Source organism: Rattus rattus, chromosome 1 (genome assembly GCF_011064425.1).
Source record: "Rattus rattus isolate New Zealand chromosome 1, Rrattus_CSIRO_v1, whole genome shotgun sequence".
NCBI lineage: Eukaryota > Metazoa > Chordata > Mammalia > Rodentia > Muridae > Rattus > Rattus rattus.
Window position 1 is genome coordinate 137,022,646 of NC_046154.1, and position 14,632 is coordinate 137,037,277.

General features: G+C 39.1%; 1 pseudogene; it reads right to left on the reverse strand.

Annotated features, from left to right (window-relative positions):
- Nucleotides 1-5,933: 5,933 nt before the first annotated feature.
- On the reverse strand, nt 5,934-6,958 carry LOC116903315 (annotated as a pseudogene).
- Between the last annotated feature and the right edge of the window lie 7,674 nt (nt 6,959-14,632).

Genomic DNA, 14,632 nt, shown 5'->3' on the forward strand with positions numbered 1-14,632 from the left:
AGCAGACATCATGCAGCGGGCAGCGGGCAGCGGGCAGGCAGCAGGCAGCGGGCAGAGGGCAGAGGGCAGCAGGCAGACATGGTAACTGGAACAGTGACTGAGAGCTCACATCATAATCATAAGTAGAAGGCAGAGAGAACAAAGTTAAAATCTTTTGGAACCCCAAAGTCTGCTGCTCCCAGTGACATATTTTGTCTAGGACTCCATCCCTCCTAATCCCCACTCCCTATACACAACCACCAACTGAGGACAAAGTATTCAAATTCCTGAGAGTTATGTGGGACATCTCATTCAAACTACCACAGAAGAATTTCGGTCTAGACATTTGTTACGTTTATTTATCTTCTTGCTTTCAGATCCCCAAACATGTTTCAGATTCTGACTCATGGACTTGTTTTCAGGTTCTCTCTACTTTTAGACGTTTGGAAGCATTCTGATTTCTACTGGGGATTTTCTTTGCTTTTGGAACACTTTGCTTTATTACGACCTGATCTTTGTCTATTGGCTCATCCTCAAATACCTAATTCTGATTTTTCTGTAGCTTCTCCTACTTGTAGCAACTTTGCTGGACCTTTAGCTTAGGAATCACATGACTACTTGATTATAAAGACTCCAGAGATAAGAAGCACTTGTTCCCTCCAGCTTAACAGGATAAAGGTATCAAGGGGACCCCCACACCTGCAAGGTCTTGTAGGTGAACAAAACAAACTGACTCTGTTGCTGGATCAGAAAGAACCTTATTGGCTCAACCACAATGACACAAACAGGTTTGATCAGCCAGTGTTATGCGCACCCCACATTTTTATAAATGTGCAGGATAACCCCAAGATCCTAAGACACATGAGAAAGCAAATACCCCAAACAACATATAAACCTGATCCAAAGTCCATATCGCCATCTATTGTGAAGAAGCTTGCAATCTCCCAGGAGGAAGGAAAAATACAAGGCTTCTAAAAAGGACCAAGTATGTGAAGATAAATTACTATCAGATGTTCCAGCTGGCCTTACGTATGATAATTAGGGACTTCCAGTTAGCAAGAATATAGAGAAACGAGGCAATCTAGCCACCAACAACTTGGCTTCATGGTCCTTTCAAAAGAGAACATTTGCTTTCAAAAGTTGGTATTTTTGTATACAAAACTAGAACTCCTGGGCAATGAAACAAAAGCTAATGACTGGGCAGCCTGTTTCAATTCGAATGCAAAAATCATCTAGCAAAAAGAAAGAAAGAAAAAAAGAAATTACAAAATCAGTAAAATTAAAATTAGCAAAGTTAATATGAGCTTTAAAAACTACATGTTAGTCAAAGGCAGATATTAAAAATAAATAAAACGAAAGCGTGTTAAAGGCTCTGGAGATAAATCATGAGCATAAACCCATGCTCTCCTCTCTGTAATCTTGCTTCTTCATTCCTCATCTTCTAACAGGAAAATTTTGTATTGAAGAAAAATATTATGGCCCAAGAGTCAAAGTCCCTCAAGGTGAGGGGACTCTTCAGGCTGCTAAGGATGACTCTGTGGAACTGTGTCTCTGTCCCCACACTGCCAGAACCTCTGACTGTTGAAGCATGGTTGGTGATTTCTCCTGCTGGTCTCCACTGTTAATCATAACTTACATGGTACCTTGTGTCCCTTTACTTTTGTGTTTCTGGCTAGGACTTGTTTAGTGTTTGCTAAATGCCACAGGCACCAAAACAGAAATCCTGTCAGCTCATTCATACCCTCCCTGCTCCTGGGACTAAGGGACCAGTACATGGCTTTCCTGGAGGATTTCACAGGAGCTGATTCTTCACCTGTCCTAAGGATGCCTCCTACCTCCAAGAGGACAACTGGAGACACAATGGAGATCACTACCAAGCAGCACCTGCTTCCATTCTTAATTTGGTATTAAAGGTACCCTCTGCTTCCTAGATTCCCCTGTCTGTCTCCTCTGCTTTCTGTAAATCAAGTTGTTTAAGGAGGAAAGGGAGAGAGTTGCAAGATTTCCTTCCCTCTATATTTTAAAGAAGAGTTTGACTTCTGTAACTTTTAAAGTCAAAATAAATAAATTTAAATTCCATATATTTTCGTTTTATGAGAGGATTAAAAAACAAAGCAGCTATCTATGTGTTAGCAGTGAACAAAAGCTGGGTAAAGGTCTATTTGCAGCAAGCCTTTGTTGAATAATCTAAAATGAGAGACAGGCCAGCACTGCCGGAATTAAGAAGGAAACTGTATTCCAAATCGACACTAGGCTAGTAGATGCCTGATCCAAAAACATAATCTTTTCTTCCTTTCTTTTCTTTCTTTCCTTTCCTTTCCTTTCCTTTCCTTTCCTTTCCTTTCCTTTCCTTTCCTTTCCTTTCCTTTCCTTTCCTGTCCTGTCCTGTCCTGTCCTGTCCTGTCCTGTCCTGTCCTGTCCTGTCCTGTCCTTTCCATTTCTGTTTCCTTTAGATATAAAAGCAAGCATAGAAAATTTAATTTCACCTCACTATAAATTAAAGGAGAGAAAAAAGCAGAAGAGAACAAACATTTGCTCAAAGTAACATTGAAAAACAAAACACGTTTTCACCAATAAAGGTATTTACCCCTCCACAACTCAGCTGTTAAGAAGAGCAAAGGCTGTTGCTCTAAGCGTTCGTGACAAACACCTTTTCATTTTTTATTCTGCTAAGCAAGCCTTGTCAGAACTTAAAGAGACAGGCTATACAACTTCCATTCTTTTTAAAATCATCGGGTGTGCCTTCATTTCATATAATTGTATTCATGTGTTTGTGTCAAATTTTAACACACTGTGGCCATGTCCCTTTTCATTATTGTTGATTTATTGTGCGTTGGAGTTATTTTATTTTTTGGGCAAGTCCAACTAAATTGTGCATTTTCCAATTTATGAATATAAGTATTTGGACAATGCATCCGAAGGCCTGATGGGTACACATTGCCTTATAAACGGATATTCTCAATGCCTTAGAAACATTAAGATGATATATTTTCACCCATCAAGTGTTTCATAAATCCTTAAATTGCTAATTCTTTATGTGAGACAACATTTGTTAGGGCCACACTGTCTACAAGTGCTTATGGTTCTTACTGCCTGGTAGATTAAGTGTTGGTGTAAATTCGAGTTGTTAAACTATCCCAGCTTGACTGTGGCTCATAGTAAGATGAAAATTTTAAGGGGAAAAAGTCCCGGCTTCAATTGTTTTAACAAGTTAAGGTTAGCCACATGTCCAGAATGCTAATTAAAGGGACAAAGATTGTATATTTACTCAATGTGACAACTTAGGATAAACAAGAAGAGATGGCTAATGGTATTAGATTCGTCTTCGGGACAAGTAATATGATTTTAAAAATTGATATTCTTAACAATCATTTTTTGTTTGTTTTTTGTTGTTTTAGATTTTAATTTTTTCTTTTTCTTTCTTTTTCTTTTTTAATCTTTTTTTATAGTCTAGTCTTTATCCCCTTCCCAGTCTCATCCCATACCACACCCATTCTCCAAGAGTATGTCTCCCCCTACCCCAGTCCCACCAAACCTCCCCACTCCAGGGCCTCAAGTCTCTCCAGGGTTAGATGCATCTTTCACTGAGACCAAACCAGGAAGTCCTCTGTTGTACATGGGTCAGGGGCCTCACCATCTCATGTATGCTGCCTAGCTGATGGCTCAGTGTCTGAGAGATCTCAGCAGTCCAGGTTAGTTGAGGCTGCTGGTCTTCCTCAGGGGTCATCCTTATCCTCAGCTTCTTCTAGCCTTTCCCTAATTCAACCACAGGGGTCCCAGACTTCAGTCCATTGGTTGGGTGTAAGTATCTGCTTCTATCTCAAGTCAGAGGGCAGCCGTGCTAGTCTCCTGTCTGTAAGCACACCATAGCATCAGTGATAGTGTCAGGCCTTGGGGCATCCCCTTGAGCTAAATCCCACTTTTGGCCTGTTGGTGACTTCCTTTCCCTCGGGCTCCTCTCTATTTTTGTTCCTGCAGTTCTTTCAAACAGGAACAATTCTGGGTCAAAGTTTTTGACTAAGGGATGACAACCCCATCCCTGTCTTTCTACTGGAGGTGGGCTTTACAAGTTTCCTCTCCTCACTGTAGGGCATTTCCTCTAGGGTCCCTCCCATTGAGGCCCGAGAGTCTCTTACCTCCCATGTCTCTGGTACATTCTAGAGGATTCCCCCCACCTCCTATATAGTTCTTGTCAGAGTGTTTTCTTCTAGATTCTTGTCTCTGTTCTAGCTCTACAGCCTGGTCTCTACATCTTGCTGGTGTTAATAAATTTTAAATGATGGTCATGCTTGCTTCAGGATATTTTTTTTCTTTTCACTTATTCTCCTCTCAGACATCCTGACTGCAGCTTCCTCTCTAATTTGTTTTTTTTTTAAGATAAATGTCCTTGTCTGAGGCACTAAAGAGGGTGACTTATCTCTGTGCATTTAACTGTGTGTATATACATACATGTGTGTCAGTATAAACATGTAAGGATTTTAATGATATTTTTATCAGCACTGCCTCTTTAAGATAAACAAATGAAGGTTTATCCTTAGTCTTTTTGTATCTTGTTGTTCCCTGTTTGGGTAATACCCCCGGGAGGCCTGCCTTTTTCTGAAGGGAAACAGAGCAGCAGTAGATCTGGGAGAGAGGGGAGGTGGGTTGGGGACTGAAGGGAGTGGAGAAAGGGGAAGCTGTGGTCAGGATGTGATAATATATAAGAGAAGAATTAATAAACAGAAGAAAATGAGGAAAATAAATAAATAAAAGAAACAAACAGGTTTTTCATGGTCCATATCTTTACAAGGCCTATGAAAGATACAATTGTGAACATTGCCTTACATGTCAGTTTAAAAGGGACCCGTGGCTACAGCTGCAAATGTAGCAGAGAATTGCCTTATATGGCATCAGTGGCCCTTGCTCCTGTGGAGGCTCGATGCCTCAGTTTAGGGGAATGCTAGGGCAGTGAGGCCAGAGGTGTGGGTGGGTGGGTGGGTGGGTGGGTGGCAGAACCCTCTCATAGAAGTAGGGGAGAGGGGCTATGGGGTAAGGGATTTGCAGAGGGGAAACATGGAGGGGAGATAACTTTGAAATATAAATAAAATACACCCCCCAAAGACCTGCTTCAGACTTAAAAGCACATTTTAAAGTCTGCAGATAATCCTAGTGTTACATCAATATAATACATTTAGAACTATTATTTATCTTTTGTGTTTTGAATTTTGAAGAAAGAAAAAAAATTAGTTTAGCTAAAACACTTGTTAAAAGATTAACCTACTACAAAGGTAAACTAGCTGTCTAAAAAAAGTAAGTAAAAAAAAAAAAATGCTGGACTTCATCCTGTCTTGGATGCTCATAAACCCTGTTGAGAAGTGAGTGCTTTAAAACAAAACAAAACAAAACAATCAAAGAGTCTGCTATAATGACTTGAATATTCAACAAATAATTAATTTAAATTGATCTAAAAAGACTACTAATGTGATCTACCTTTATTTATAAATATTAGATATTTAGTAACATATGTTTTATATAGCTCTCTGAATCTTCACTGAAATTATCAAAAGATGTTCTAAACTATATAATAACAATAATAACAATAAAATATAAAAAAGTCCATCAAGTTTAACAAAATGAGACAGAAAGGCTGTGAGCATGAGACATATTTTTGGTAAAAGAAGATTAAAGAAACGAAAAATGCTTTTAGATGAACACGGACTTTGATTAGTAAGGTAAAGATTGTTCCAAATGGAAATGAATAAAAATGTCATGTTAGATTATATTGTAGGAAGATTGCAAAACTTGAAATTTAATAAGCATATGCAAATATAAGGATGATTAGAATACAAAGGTTATTAGCTTTTTAAAACTATTTTCATTGATTATTTACGTGTCTTACGTCATGCGCGATCTCTAGTTGTTTTTTTTAATACAAAAACAATCAAGGTGCATTTATTTAATATACATTGTTCAAGCAGACTTAATTTAAAAAAAAAAAACAAATAAAACAAAAACAACAGCACAGCTCAGAAACCACGGAGAAAGGACAGACGATCTAAGAAAAGAGACGACACAAGAGAAAGCTGGAGAGGCTGTCAGGGCTCTTGGTTGGAGACCTGCTTTGAATAGGTTTCTTGCAGGTACTTCTTAAATGCCGTGGGGTTTTTCCAGAGCTCTGCAGCATGTGTGTTCAAAGGGCTCTCAATGTTGGATTCTCCTAGCAGGCTCTGGATGGAGAGCAAGATGGTCCTGACATCATACAGTGCAGACCACTTATCCTTGAGGATGTCCATGCAGATGTTGCCCTGGGTGTCCACGTTGGGGTGGTAGCACGGTGTGAGGAACTTCACTATGGGTGCGTTGTAAGGGTAGCCACTGGGGAACTCTAGGGAGAGTTTATACCTCAGGTCTTCATATACCCTGCGGGCCGCTCCGTGGATGGTTCCTACCCGTTTGAACAGGTTGTCTGATTCAGGGAAGGCGGAAATTCCTTTGTCACCAGACATCCGAGGGTCATCAGCTCCTGCTGTAACCTCCTGCCCACAGGGCCCCGGGCGGCGCCCCCGCAGGGTTCTGCTCCCAGAACTGTTATGCTCACCAGTCTTCTCTTGTCTGATCCTCCTCCACAGTGATGCCCCCCTTAAAAAAAAAGATGAAGAAAGGGGAAAAAGGGAAAAAAATGAAAAACAAAGAAACAAAACCCCACAAAAGAATCAACCCCACAACCCCATTTTGTGTCTCCAAATACTGGAACTTGGTTAAATTCACAGTGGCTAAGTCCTCAAGGCAGGATGAGTCTTTCTCTGCCTGTGTCCACTTCAGAAGCCATCAGTGGAAGAGAGCTTTGACTGGAGAGGGGCAGCGCCAGCTCTTTGGTGCCCAGGGACATTAACATTGCCTTAGGCAGCAACCCAGAGCAGCATGCACATCTACCTGGGCTTTGGCAGAACAGGGCTGCAGACATCAACACGGCCCTCAGCATCCTCACAGGTCTCACCATGGTGACTACCTATGCCACTCCCATCCCTCCATCTCCAGTTCTACCTCTCCCCATAGCACATTCACCACTCCAATTTTTCTATCTTTCCAGCCTTTCAATCACATATTCGATCGTAGCAGTGGTGTGTGGGTGCCTTCCACAGCCCCAGTGATATATTCCCCTATATTTAAACATCAACTGCTCCTAGGTAGCTGCGTCATTTTATATTGCCACATTCTCATTAGCATTTGTTATTGCCCCTGCCCCCCTTTTTTTGACATTTCAGTGGATGCAAAGCAGTATCTTATTTTGTCTTACATGAGTATCTTTTTAGTGTACTTTTTAGCCATTTGTAAATTGTTACAAAAAGTGTTAACATTCTTACTGCATTCAATAGTTCTATTTTTACTATTGAGTTAGTTAGTGCTTAAATGCACTAGATATAATTCTCTAGTTGGACATGCAACTTGCAAGCACTTAACTCCCATTCTATGAGTTTTCCTAGTACATTCAACTGAAGCATCAATTTTGAAGTTTTTAACAAAGTGAAAATCATCTGAATTTCTTCCTGGTACTTTTGGGTCATACCTGTGAAACCATTGCAATACTGAAGTCTCAAAGATTCATACCTATTCTCTTCTAATGGTTTGAACTTTTACATTGTACATTTAGGTATTTGATATATTTTAAATTAATTTTCTATTGGTGCAAGATAGAGATTCAGCTACAGCCACATGGATATGAGTAGCCAGCAAAATTTCTCACATTAAATTTTGGAAGTTCTCCTCTTGGGAATAAATACTGAGTGAACATGTAGATTTAATTCTGGAAGGCAAGTTTTAGCCCATTGATCTGTCTGTGCTGATGTCAGCACGTGTAACTCCTCTATGACTATAACTTTGTAATTTTGAATGTGAAAAGTCGTACGTTTCCCAATTTCTTTCCTGTCTGGATTATTTTTGCTTTTCTTAGACTACTTTCCCTTTCATGTGGCTTTTGAGAGAGACTTGGCAATTTCTGTCCTAAAGACAAAACGCCCCTCTGAGATTTACATAGGGATGTACTAGTTTTCTCAGCGTGCCCTATAAACAATATTTTTTTTTCTGATCCTTTGAGAAAAATGCATTTCTATTTAAGACTTTGACTAGGGCAATCAGTGGCAAGAAGTATTAGGGTGAGTGTGACTAAAACACACTAAATGGCATGACTAAAAATGTGATAGTAAGAGCCAGGCTGTGGTGCACGCCTCTGATCACAGCACTAAGGAGGCAGAGGCAGGCAGATCTCTGTGAGTTCGAAACCAACATGGTCCACAAAATGAGTGCCAATACAGCTAAGGCTACACAGAGAAACCTTGTCTTGAAAAAATCAAAATTAAAAAAAAAAGGATAATAAAACTTATCGTGTGAAATTAATACATGATAATTAAAAGATTTTTAAATTGTGTTAAATTTCTTTGAATATTTTCTGTTTCGATGTAAAATTTTACTTTTTGTTAAATTAATTCCTATTTTATTCTTTTGACAATATTATAAATACACAGATTAAAGTGCTCTTTACTTCCATATTTGTCATATTGTAGTTATGGATATATGTAGGTATTTTTATGAAGGCAAATTGAAATTGAAAGATCCTAGCTCGAGTCTCAGGATGGTGTGCCCCAGGAAACACCGATCCTGGACAAGCTCCCAAATGAAAGATACCCGAAGAGAGACCCTTTCTAAAGTTGTGGGAAATCACGGACCCCAGACACAGAGAGACCATTTTGGATGTAATAAGCAAAGGCGAGGTTTATTATGGAGATCTATTACAGGGATCTCCGGGTCGACACGTATCCTGCGTAGGAGACAGAGGTGTCGACCCCGAAGCTCAAAAGTCAGGGGTTTATATAGGGAAGGCTAGGGGGTTTGGCGTGGTTACACACAATTGGCTAATTTCTGGCACGGCTATAAGTGATTGGCTCATTTAAACATGGCAGTGAGATTACAGCACAGCAGGAGAGTACATATTGACTGGAGCGTACAGGATTTTAGAAGCTAGGGGCCTATCAGGGTTTGAAGGACATCTGATTAAGGTGTGACTCTGAGTAAGCTGGGGGAGGTGCCCTTCTGCCAGATGGTTTGAGTCAGTCCTGATAACTCGGGCTGGTTCCTGCATTCCTTTTCTTTATCTTTATGGTCTGTTAGTCCTAGCGGCAGGGCGGGGCTGCCTGGACTTGCTTTTCACAGTGTTTAGCCCTGAGTCTGTGAATTTTGAAACTTACTCTTTTAACTTCATATTTTTAAACCTTAAATCTGTATAATTTTCCTTTCAAAATCTTATTCGTGCTAAGAGATTTGGGACTCCTGAAGATTTTCTAAATACAAAGTCAAGCCTTCTTTTGCTTCTTCCTTTATAACCTGATATCCTCTCTCCATTTTTTCTTGCCTCAATTCCCCAGCTAGGAAGTACAGTACAACCAGAAAGAATAGGGGAATTGTCAGACCCTCCTTGGCCCTGTCAGTGTTTGACCCCTGCTGAGCCTTGCTGATGCATGTGGAAGGAAGCCTTTTGTTCCTAACAAAGGAATGCCCTCACCTTTCTGTTTGCCCTGAGCAGTACACCTGGGTGGTACACCTGTGAAATAACACTGTTAAATCGGTTCCTGTTTTTTGTTCCTCTTTCTTTGTTCCTGAGGGCATAAGCCTGTTTTTCCACTGTGCTTCCTGGATTTCTCCACTCAGTGAACTTGGGGTATATATTCAGTGAACCACAGTAAAAGCTATAGCATTCTCGTAACACAAATGACCTGAGTATGTGTCTTTTCTTAAACCTTGCAGGCCTATACCTGGTATTATGTCAGCGTAGATACCTACAAATGGAGGTTCCACCGAGATCGGGAAAGTGGAGAATTTTTCTGAGGAAAAATTCTCCTCATCCCAGGAGCCGGCCGGCAGAGAGAAGGAACAAACTGGGTAAAATGGCACCACGAATTTGGAGCCTCAGTAAGCAGGAGACAGTGAAGGACACCATGGGAATTGAAAGCACGTGCAAATTAAAATAAAGATTTGGGATAGTGGGGAGTAAACCTTGTGAAAAAGGGACAAGGTAATGGTAAAGTGTTTTTGTGTATGTGTTCTTTTAGAGTTATATTAAAATCTAGAGAAGCAAAGTCAATTCTCATAGATGCTTTTAGTCTTTGGACCTGAACTAGAGATAGTTTATACCCTAGACATGAGAGAGAGTGGGTTTGAGAAAAACAGTCCTCCCGGACTCTCCATGGATGCTTTGGAGAAAGAGAAGGAAAATGAGCTTTTTCAGAGTTCTCCTAGGGACAGAAGGAAGGCGGAAGACATCCTGCCTCCTTGCTGTCTCTTATTGGAGAAATGCTTATTTCTGGTTCTGGGTTCCTTAGGTAGGATATCTGGGTCCCTTCGGTGGGACACCATCTAGTTCTTTCCCTCTATGTCTATTGTCTGTCCTTGGTGCACCAAGCTGCCATTGTATGTTTTTTGTTTCATTGCTTGAATGTTGTTCTGTGTTTCATGTTTAAAAGAAAAAATGGTTAAAACTTTATCTGCCTATCGTTCACTCCTTGATTTGGTTTTAACTTGTTTCAAAAAAGGAACAAATAAAAAGCAGTTTCAGTTGGCCTTCGGAGCCCTGCACCTGTAGCTAGGAGTCTCTTAGAAAAATCCCTGACTATGATTATTGGCTGTTGCAGGTGACAAGGTGCTTCTCTTAAAATTACAGCTAGAAAAGGTAAAAATGGTGTTTGGTCTAAATATTAAAGATATGTGTAGCCACTTCATTTTTTGTTTCTCATTGGTTTTAAATGTATAAGTATGCTCTATAGATTATTGGCTTTTAGGTTATTGGGTATGGTTAAAAGGTTGTAACATTGGTAACAGAAAGTTGGCTTAAAACTGGTAATTTGGATGCAGTCATTCTAGACAACACGTGGCATGAGCCAACCCAGGGAAACAGGTCTAAATTGGGATATTTTTAAGGAATTTTTATCCGAGAAACCAGACTTATAAAAGAATTTAGAGCAATGTCTCTTTGTTGAGGTAGCAGAGCCTGCACTATCACATGTTCCTGTGCAGGAATTGGCAGCCAAACTTTGTAGCATGGAAATGATACACTTGGTGTTGGTTTGGAGAGACTGGACTTTGGAGACTAGATTGTTTGTTGGAGGTTGAGTTTTGCTTTCCAAAGTTGTGGTTGTGCTCTGGTGTTATAAGAAAAACTTAAAGATAGTGGTTAAATTTACCAGTGTTACATTGGCTACAATTTGCAGTTTGATCACAGGCTCAGGATTCTAATTCACACATATTTATAATTAAGAAAAAATCGAACAGGTAGAGATTGTTATAGGATTTACGAAAGGTTGATGAGTCTAAGGAACTTGTGAAAGCATTACAGCCTATTTACTTACTCCAACTGCTATTTCAAGAAATACGTATAAAATTATTATAGATTTAGAGGATTGTTTTTATGCTGTTTTTTTGTATCCTGGTGATTGTGAAAGATTTCATTTAGTGAGCTTGCTTATAATTTTGGAGAGCCCATGAAGTGATATTGAAAGAATAAAAAATGCAGCTAAGAAGTCAGAAGTTTAAAAAAGCCCCAAATACCTCAAATTCCAGACCCTGCCCTCTACCTTTAGATAAAAGGTCACATTTCTTGAGCCTGCTCTCGCAGGAACTAGATAAAAGGACTTAAGATAAGGCCCTTAGAGAACAATCTTGAGAAGCAGGAAGCTTCTCCCAGGAACTGATGGATCATAAAGTTTAACAATCTTGAGAAACAGGAAGCTCCTCCTTGTGATTTTTCATTAGTATTCTCGACACTTTCCAATGACACCATCCCTGCCCCCTCAGGTTGTGGTTCCTCCCTTTAAATACCCTTTCTCCCAGCCTTTCGGGGTCGAACTCCACTGCTCCTGCATGGGATATGAGTCTCGACCCCAGTGCACTGGTTCCTATCAATAAACCTCATGTTTATTACAGCAAGGACGGTCTCACATGAGTTCTTGGGGAGTCGCATCATCTCGAGACTTGAGTGAGGGTCTCCCCGCTCCGGAGGTCTTTCATTATCATTGGAAAGTTTTGCCTCAAGGAATCACTTATGACCCTACATTACATAAAAATTTTGTCACTGCTTCAATACAAAAAGTTAGGACTTTGAATCTTTCAGTGTGTATTATTCATTATATAGACATTTTAATATTTCTACAAGCCTTTGCTCTTACAATGTGCTTTAAATTTTGAGGAGTAGCTCTTGCTCCAGAAAAGATTCAATATTCCTTTTCAACATTTGAGACATCGGTTATATCCCAAACATTGTGGCACAGAAAATTCAAGATAGTTCACTTTAAATTATTTTTAAAAGCTTCTAAAAGTATGGTAATTGGCTAAGACCTCACCTTAATCTTACCACTGGAGGACTTAAGCCTTTGTTTGATATCCTCAAGGGAGATAAAGCTGTTATTGTGTTAATACAGAATTGTAAGATAGAGTCATGGAAGTATTTTGAAAAAGAACCTGATGAAACATTCCTTATTCCAAAGAACAATTAAAGTGACTATTACAGAATACTGATATTTGGCCTATTACATATACAAACTTTTCAGACAAAATTGTTTTCCTCTATTCATGCTTTTGTATTTCCTGTAAATTTGTGCATACACTCCATAGAAAATGTACTTACTATATTTAGAGATGGTTCATCGAATGAGAAGGTAACACTTATAATTGGATCACATGTTTGTTCTCTTGAGTTCCCCCTGCTTCTGCTTCAGCACAGATTATTGAATTACATGCTGTAGCCACTGTTTTTAAAATGCTAAAATCAAACTTTTAATTTGTATACTGATAGCCAATGTATAGCTTGTGGTTTGCAATTGACTAAAATTTTTACTCTTTTAGATACTGCTAACCCTCAAAATTTACAATTATTTATGCTATACAACTGATTTAAGAGAATGCACTGTTTCTTTATAGACCATTTAAGAACTCAGACTGGATTGCCTGGACCCCTTACCGAGGACAATGCCACAATAGATTTACATACCAGGCAGATTATAGGCCTTATATAGGGACAATTAGCCAAACAATCTCATTCTTTACATCATCAAAACAGTAATAGCTAGAGACAATAATTTGGTATACAAGTCAAATTGTAAATACAAGTCCTCAGTGTCCTCAATTTCTTCGTCTATCACATAATGGTGTTAATCCTCCAGGACTCATACCTTATAAGTTATGACAAATAGATGTTACCCATATTATTGAGATTCCTTATAATTCTCAAAAACTAGATATTATAAAACACATATCAAAACTTTAGAACAATATCTTAATAAATAAAAAAGGGGGGATTATATCTCTGTACGCCATACAATTATTTAAATAATACTCTTTTTATTTTAAAATTTAAAGTTTGGATGCCAAGGAACTCTTGAGTGTTTACTGTACCCTACAACTAGGCATAATTCTGCCTAGGTGAAATGGAAGGATCCACGTATTGACATATGGCCTGAACCTGTTCGGGTATTTTTTTATGGGGAAGAGGGCATGTTTGTGTTTTTCTGTAGGATGTTGCAGAAGAATGCTAGCTGCCAGAGTGCCCGATAAGACATGTTGATGCTGGGACAAAGAATGATGTTGACCTGTGAGCTTGCTGAGTGCCCTGACAATGGTGACTGGAAAGCTATTTTGGATGTATGTTCCTGACCATCTTTACCTGCCTATTTCCCAGATTGGACAAGCTGCCTTGCTTTAAGCTTTTAGATCTTGTGGGACAAAGAACATGGAGACTGTAGAAAATGCCTTCAGAAAATCAAAGAGAAGTTATGACTCTTCTCATTCTTTTAATGTGACAAGTTATCCTGACTCAATCATAGACTGGTCAATCCAATATTGGAAATAACAGTTTTCATTTGGAAGATTGGTTTTAGACATTTTCAGAGACATTTAAAAATTCACAATTGTCTATGTGAAGTTACATTTACAGTGGATAAAATTGATGCAGGATCTAGATTTTGAACAAATGTTAGTCCATGTGTTAAAATTCCTGATATTTTATTATTTGGTCTTTTGTTTCTTCTACAATATTTAATGTAAGGTATATTGATTGTACACTTTCTAATTTTGTTACTATATTGAAATCTGGCATATACCAGCTTTTGTTTCATTGCTTGTAAGTATTATAGGACCTTGATATTCTGAAAAAGGCTTACAAATATTAGAAGTGAGTCAGTCTTTAAGCAGAAGCAATAGTATAGTGGGTTTGATTATTTCTGGCATAGTGGTATAGCTATTTAATTAATAGCACTATTGCTTTGACCCAAGAAGTTAAGACAGTTACTTTTGCTGATCATTTAGCAAAAATGTTAAATGTTTTGAGTATTCAAGAAGATTTACACATTTGGAACAATGGATTGATGATCTTTGTTTTACCTGAATGGTGCTAATGTTGGAGATAGTGTTGACTGTTCTTCACAGGAATGCCATCTGCATGTGAAGCTGCTGGGGAACAGGGAACTCTACCATGGTTGTATGGATCTCAGGCATGGTTCCATTGCCTGCCAGTCATTTAGGAGAGGGTCAACTGATCCTGAACTGTCATGAGAGGTCTCATGTTTATTATAGCAGCCATTGCTGCTGCAGCCACTGTGGATACAATGTCTGGGATTGCCTTCCCCCAATCTGA